This window comes from Mustela nigripes, chromosome 1, assembly GCF_022355385.1.
Source record: "Mustela nigripes isolate SB6536 chromosome 1, MUSNIG.SB6536, whole genome shotgun sequence".
NCBI classification, from domain to species: domain Eukaryota; kingdom Metazoa; phylum Chordata; class Mammalia; order Carnivora; family Mustelidae; genus Mustela; species Mustela nigripes.
Genome location: NC_081557.1, coordinates 40,154,296 through 40,161,803, shown reverse-complemented (window position 1 = coordinate 40,161,803; position 7,508 = coordinate 40,154,296). Strand labels below are relative to the sequence as shown.

Genomic DNA, 7,508 nt, shown 5'->3' with positions numbered 1-7,508 from the left:
TAGTAGCAGACATAGATAATACAAAAAGAATGGACACACCTGTGGTCCAGTAAATCTCTACTTACAAAAACAGACAGCATGGGCTATAATTTATCAACCCCTTCTCATGGCATATAGCTTTTAGCTTCTGGATACTTACTGCCACTAGATACATTCACTATGGATATTATTATACATCTGAAGCCTCCTACCAGGACTAGTGACTATCTTGATAAACTATATTAAAGACACACAAACGCAGTTCAAAGTTTTGCAGGACACCGAATTCTATATCCTAAATACTGTGCTAACTCTGAAAAATACAATGTAGACCAAAAGCAAGCTACTAATTCTATGGAATTAAAATCACATAAATACTTATATCATCCAAATTAATACTCATTGAAAGTAATGTATATTTTACTGATTATTCTATTATAGTACATTCTGTTATACTATAGGTGAAGACTTTACCAGGACCTAGAAAAAATAAACTCTTATTTTAATAGGTTTATTCCTCATACAGTTTTTAAAATCATAATTAAAAGAAGGGTAATGCAAATTTTAAATCCTTTAAAGATGACTAGTAACTTTGTAGGCTAAGGCATACATATTTAGTGTATATCCAAATATATCTGCTTTTGAATCCTATTTTATGATTTGGCTACAGAGTAAGGTTTGAATTTTCATGTCACATCCTACAGCAAATGGTTTTCCTATTAATAGCTAGATGGTAAGATACCTGAAATGAGAAGTACTCCCTTCTGCAATCACACTCTCCACCTTGGCAGCTTGACATGCAGACTCTTCAAAAGAATAAAATTAAGGGATGGGGTGGAAAGGGAGTAACCAAAAGCCTAGAATGAGAAAAATTAAAATTAGACACTGTAAAAGCAGAACTAGTAGCAGACATAGATAATACAAAAAGAATGGACACACCTGTGGTCCAGTAAATCTCTACTTACAAAAACAGACAGCATGGGCTATAATTTATCAACCCCTTCTCATGGCATATAGCTTTTAGCTTCTGGATACTTACTGCCACTAGATACATTCACTATGGATATTATTATACATCTGAAGCCTCCTACCAGGACTAGTGACTATCTTGATAAACTATATTAAAGACACACAAACGCAGTTCAAAGTTTTGCAGGACACCGAATTCTATATCCTAAATACTGTGCTAACCCCTAAGATGATCCTTCATTACAATTTATTTTAGATCCAGGCAATCACTGCAATGCAGTGGACTGAAACAGAAGAAGCCTAGCACAGTAAAAATGCTAATATTTTCATTTCACTTAATACTCTTTTTCTTTCATCGTTTTGAGACACCCTCCCAACCACTGACTTCACAGAAACATGTAACACTTTCAAAAACTAAAGCTAATTTTAAAAGTGGTCACATTTTAATGTCTCTAAAACCAAGCATTGAAAGTAATCTAAAATAGAGTTATACCGGGAAGTGTTGTATGAAGTACACATTTTTGCTATAACCCTTTTTGTCCCCTCAACCAATTTCCTGTTAGGTTACTAATGTTTATAGAATGATCATTGTTTACTATGCTTGTAACTGCTAGATCCCTCATATAGATTATCTCATTTAAGCCTTAAACTCGAGAGTCAGGGACTAGTATTGACCAAATTTAAGAGATGAATAGACTGAGAAGTCATGTGCTAACTTAATACATCTTGTAAGTGAAGAACTAAGAAAAGAACCCAAAAAGTTGGCGCTGCAGAGCCCACGCACCTAGCCATTCCTTGTGTGTGCCTGAATAAATTTCCCAAGCACTAACGGGTGGCAGAGAGAAATGGATTACAACTGCCAGACAGTCGAGGGTTTCAAACTGCAGCAGCAGAAAGCCCTACTCCATTACTGGGAGCAAAAGAGCAGTAGATTCTCATTTCCACAACCCGATTTTAATTTAACAACAGAGAACTTCGTGGAGCTGCTGGTTGGGGTTAGAAGCCCTCTCCCTGGCTACCCGAGGAGGACACAATGGAGTAAGAAGCTTTGTTTTCCTCACGGAAGGCCTCATCCCCACCTCTTCTAGAGGTGCTTTCCCGAATCTCTCGAGGACAAAGAGTCTAGACTCCCTCGAGAGTCAAGTTTCTATTCCATTACCCGAAAAGGCTGGCAGGCGTTGGGGGGTGGGGAGAAACCCTGTTCTTTTGTCTCTTCTCTGGGTTAAACTGACAGGTAACACCATCCCTTCACCCCCACCTTCGGGCTGTTCCAGCTATGAACACCACCCTCAGGGACAGGAGGGCCGGGTTAAGAGCGCAGTCCAGTCAGAAAGCCCAGGCAAAGGTGGGGGCGGTTGCCCTTTCCAGCACCTACATGCTTCTTTAAACGGTCACTTCGATGTGCTGCCTGGGCCAGCTACGCCTCCTTGTCACAGGTGCGCGCTGCCAGCAGACCCGCCACATCTGGGGGCTCGCCCACCCTCGCCTCCAAAACTCTTCTCTCGCGTCCCCGGGCGGTTTCCTCAGCACCCAACACTATCTCTCTACGTCACCTCCATCAGTGATGGAGACCGGTCTTCGCTGCGGCTGGGCTGCTGGGCTGCGCCGCGGTCCCCAGCTGAGTCTGCGGCCGCCATTTTAAACAGCTCAAGGCAGCAGCCATTTCAGAGCGCACCGCTCAGCCGCCGTGGCGGCCCTGGTCCTCACCTTCACCGAGGCCTGAACAGGGTCAAGAGCCAGTCGTCGCGGACTGGAAGGGGAGAGGGAGGGAGGGGGGACTGAAAAACAAAACAGAGGGAGGAAGGATTCGGGGACAGGGTGATGCTCTCAGCTCGGGGATACCGCCTATGCCACCTCCATAGAGATCCGCTTCGCGGCTGGCGCGGTCGTTCCTCTGAAGATAAATTTAGCACTCTGGAGCAGACGAACTACGGTCTCCACGAGCGACTCCTCTACCGCCCAATCAGCTCCAGAGCTGCTCTCCGCCACCAATCCACGCGGAGCAGTGGGGCGGGACCAAAGGAAAGGACCAAGCTCGGTTGATGCGCGCCTCGGCGGCCGCGGTGGTGCTGGGTTCGGGCGAGCGGGGTGTCTCCGCTGGTGCAGGACGTGAAGCGATTGTTTTCAAACTTCCCTGGGTTCCTTGTAGCCCGGTTGCTTGTTTAGAATGCAGGTTCCCGGGTACTGCCAGACAGAGTTAATTGTCCCATTAGGCTGGACTGGCCTCCAGGAATCTGCATGCTTGTAGCACTGGCGTTCTGCCCAAGCGGCGGCGATTTGTGTGATTCGCAGTTATCCCTAGGAGCGCGCGGAACCGCGACTGCGGCTGCTTTCACGACCTCTTTGTTTTCCGAGCCGCACCCTAGGCTCAGGTTTCGCAGCCGCCCCCTTTCTCCCAGGTTTTCCTTCTGGAGTGGGGCTGGAGACGCCTTCTTTCCCCGTCCCTCCCGACGCTCCTGTGGAGGGGGCTCTCAGGCGAGCTGAGCCTCGCGCCGGAGCTCCCGGGTGACCCCGGATGCAATCGGGGCTGCCGTGTAGGAGTGTGTAGGGATAGCGGCGTCTCCGCTGTGTCCTACGGCGGGTCGCTTGGCACCCTCCGGGAGGGGGCCTTAGGCCGCCTGCACGCGCCGACCGGCCCGCAGGACTACACCGTCTGCTCTCTGCAGCATTCGGGCGCTTTAAGCCTGCTGCTCTCCCACGCCCCTCCGCTGTTAGGAAAGACAGCATAGCAGAGGTTGCGGGCTGTGTTATTTCTCCCTTGGCGATCTGTCGTGGAGACCAGAAGCTGGGTTTTCCAAATTGGCCGCTTAAAATATATACGCGTCTAGGAGTAATTTGTTTAAGTACGAGTAGCATTGAACAGTAGGTCCCGCTGTAATATTTTTGCCTTTGTCGGCCCCTGAAAATAGCTAAGTGAATATTGGGTCATGTTTTCAGGCACTGCTCTCAAAGACAAAATCCCCGGCTTGTGGTCAAAAGCAAGGGCGGCTTCTGTTTTTCTTAAACACGCTTCTTCCATATGTGAACAAATCTCTTAGGCGTAGGAAGAAGCCCACCCCTTAAAATTTTCAGGAGGACGGTGTAGATGATCTCCCTGGACGATAATAGAAGACAGCATTTGGTCCTAAATATTTTAAAGCCAATTCAGCGTCTTCAGATTTTTAACCTATAACAAGCTATCCGTGTATCTTCATTATTAAAAAAAAATTATTTCTGTGAAATCAAATAATCAAAGTTTCAAGTTTGAACTTTATGGTCAAAGGTAGGATGGGGATCAGCGACACCTCGGTGGCTCAGTCGGTAAGTGGCTTTCTTTGGCTCAGGTCATGATCCCAGTGTCTTGGGATTGATTCTTGTATTGGGCTCCTTGCTCTGCCTGCCGCTCTGCCAACTTGTGCGCTCTCTCTCTCTCTCTTTCAAAAAAAATAAGATCTTAAAAAAAAAAAGGTGGGAATCATTTTTGGGAAGGGCGATGCAGGTCTATTTTAAGAGCAAAGAGTTTCCTTTTGTCATTGCAGGAGTTGTCTAACTCGATAATAACATTGGAAGAGTATCCCATAATTTTATATGTTTTATATTTCAGAATAAACTTTTACATATAAGTTCTCCATTTAATCTTCACATCTGGTTTCCATCTTCAAGAACTGAGAAAATCTAAAACATTCAGTTGATGGGAAAAATAGCACTTAAACAAGTTCAACTAAAGTCTAGGACTTAACCTATGTCTTAAACATCTGAAGAGTCTGATAATTAAGGACTTGAAACATAAGAGTTTTTTTTTCTGTAATTGCTTAGTCAATAAATTATCATGTAATGTGGGTCAATGAGTCAGCTTAGAATATATATAAACAATGTAGTACTCAGACCAATAATGATAATAGCTAACATTTACTGAGTACATAGTACAAGCCAGGGGCTGTTCTGCACACTTTTTAAGGTTAATTAACTCATTTACTTTTCACACACAACAACCCTATCAGATGATTGTTCCTATTTTACGGATAAGGAAATTGAGCAGATTGATAATAACTTGCTCAAGTTCCCAAATCTAATTGGTACCAGAGCTTAGGTTACGTGCAATGCTGGTTGTAGGAACTATAACCCTGTGGGTCTAGATGGTGTTTGTGCAAATGCACTTGCAAACTCGCATTAGAAAACTATTGTGAATAAGACTATAGAAAAATATTGGGTAAGTAGGTAGAGCCTTATTGTTAAAAAGGAACTCCGTTTGTTGCATGGGGCTCAAGTAAAATCATCACTGGAAGCAGTGGCAAGAATTTCAACTGATACCCCAAATTTGCAGCTCCTGTTGCTATAGAGGTCTGAGATAGCAATTCTATTTGTTTTGGTTGCATGAGTTAATTTGCTTTGCAGTTAGGTTTTTTTTTTTTTTTTAATATTTTATTTATTTATTTGAGAGACAGACAGTGAGAGAGAGCATGAGCGAGGAGAAGGTCAGAGAGAGAAGCAGACTCCCCGTGGAGATGGGAGCCCGATGCGGGACTCAATCCCGGGACTCCGGGATCACGACCTGAGCAGAAAGCAGTCGTCCAACCAACTGAGCCACCCAGGCGTCCCGCTTTGCAGTTAGGTTTACCAGAAGTGTGTGATGAGACAGGAAGCTCTGGAACCAGTAATGTAGGTCAGTGTCCCACCCCCTGCCCATCATACTCCTCCATCCTTCAGTATATATGGGCTGCCCTGGCTGGGGAAGATGGCAGCCAAGGCAGGCCTGAGTGAGCTGAGAGCTGGGGCCCATCTGCTGATCTTACACTTGCTCCTGAGCAGGGCAGCAAGTCCTTCTTTTTTTTTTTTTAAAGATTTTATTTATTTATTTGACAGAGAGAGATCACAAGTAGGCAGAGAGGCAGGCAGAGAGAGAGAGAGAGGAGGAAGCAGGCTCCCTCCCCCGATGTGGGACTCGATCCCAGGACCCTGAGATCATTACCTGAGCCGATGGCAGCGGCTTAACCCACTGAGCCACCCAGGCGCCCCAGCAAGTCCTTCTTAAAAAAGGATCTCAGTAGTACATCTCCATGTCTGGCACTGTGTATAACCTTTATTATAAAGGTGATAAATTAGTACAGTTTTCATTATTTTTGTGAAAGTTATCATTATTGTGATGTGTATTTTGTCAACTTTTAAGATGTATGAAACACTTAAGAGAATTTAATGACCATATGTAAGAGATTGATTTATTGGTATTATATTTACAAGAGTTACATGGGTGCTTATAAAGATTTCACCGGGGCGCCTGGGTGGCTCAGTGGGTTAAGCTGCTGCCTTCGGCTGAGGTCATGATCTCAGGGTCCTGGGTCTAGCCACTCTTGACTTACCTTCATACTCCATATATACAGACATCAAATTGTTACTTTCTGTGTAAACATGACGATTCACAGACCTGTACCCCTGGGGCTAATAATACATTATATGTTAATAAAAAATTGTTATTTTCTTCGAATGTTGCTTAGGTGCATTCCCTTCCCTCCATTGCTCCAGAAATGTTCCTTCTAAATTTTTACTACAGTCTTGCTGGCTTCCAGTCTTTCTCCATTTAATTGGTTTTGTATACCAATATTCTATGTTTTATTATCTTCAGTGACTCACTAATTCTCTTCTATGATGGTATAGAAACATAAAACTTTAGAGCTGAAGAGAATCTTTTTTTTTTTTTTTTAATTTCTTTTCAGTGTAACAGAATTCATTGTTTTTGCACCACACCCAGTGCTCCATGTAATATGTGCCCTCCATAGTACCCACCACCTGGCTTCCCCAACCTCCCACCCCCTGCCCCTTCAAAACCCTCAGATTGTTTTTCAGAGTCCATAGTCTCTCATGGTTCACCTCCCCTTCCAATTTCCCTCAACTCCCTTCTCCTCTCCATCTCCCTATGTCCTCCATGTTATTTGTTATGCTCCACAAATAAGTGAAGCCATATGATAATTGACTCTCTCTGCTTGACATATTTCACTCAGCATAATCTCTTCTAGTCCCGTCCATGTTGATACAAAAGCTGGGTATTCATCCTTTCTGATGGAAGCATAACACTCCGTAGTGTATATGGACCACATCTTCCTTATCCATTCGTCCGTTGAAGGGCATCTTGGTCCTTCCCACAGTTTGGTGACTGTGGCCATTGTTGCTATAAACGTTGGGGTACAGATGGCCCTTCTTTTCACTACATCTGTATCTTTGGGGTAAATACCCAGTCATGAAATTGCAGGATCATAGAGAAGCTCTATTTTTAATTTCTTGAGGAATCTCCACACTGTTCTTCAAAGTGGCTGCACCAACTTACATTCCCACCAACAGTGTAAGAGGGTTCCCCTTCTCCCCATCCCCTCCAACACACGTTGTTTCCTGTCTTGCTAATTTTGGCCATTCTAACTGGTATAAGGTGGTATCTCAATGTGGTGTGTTTTTTTTAAAATTAAATTTATTTATTTTCAGCATAACAGTATTCATTATTTTTTCACCACACCCAGTGCTCCATGCAATCCGTGCCCCTATAATACCCACCACCTGGTACCCCAACCTCTCACCCCCCCACCCCTTCAAAC

The 7,508-nt window shown here is 44.3% G+C and overlaps 1 protein-coding gene across 4 annotated transcripts in view; it reads right to left on the bottom strand.

Annotated features, from left to right (window-relative positions):
* ZBED5 (zinc finger BED-type containing 5) overlaps positions 1 to 3,608 on the bottom strand; it is a 6,264-nt gene extending 2,656 nt beyond the window's left edge. For 3 of the 4 annotated variants that reach the window (XM_059408177.1, XM_059408187.1, XM_059408205.1), the window contains exons 1-2: positions 2,656 to 3,608; positions 722 to 836 (exon numbers count right to left, since the gene is read on the bottom strand). The gene's annotated coding sequence lies outside the window, so the exon portion shown is untranslated. The other variant, XM_059408197.1, reaches the window with a different exon arrangement.
* Between the last annotated feature and the right edge of the window lie 3,900 nt (positions 3,609 to 7,508).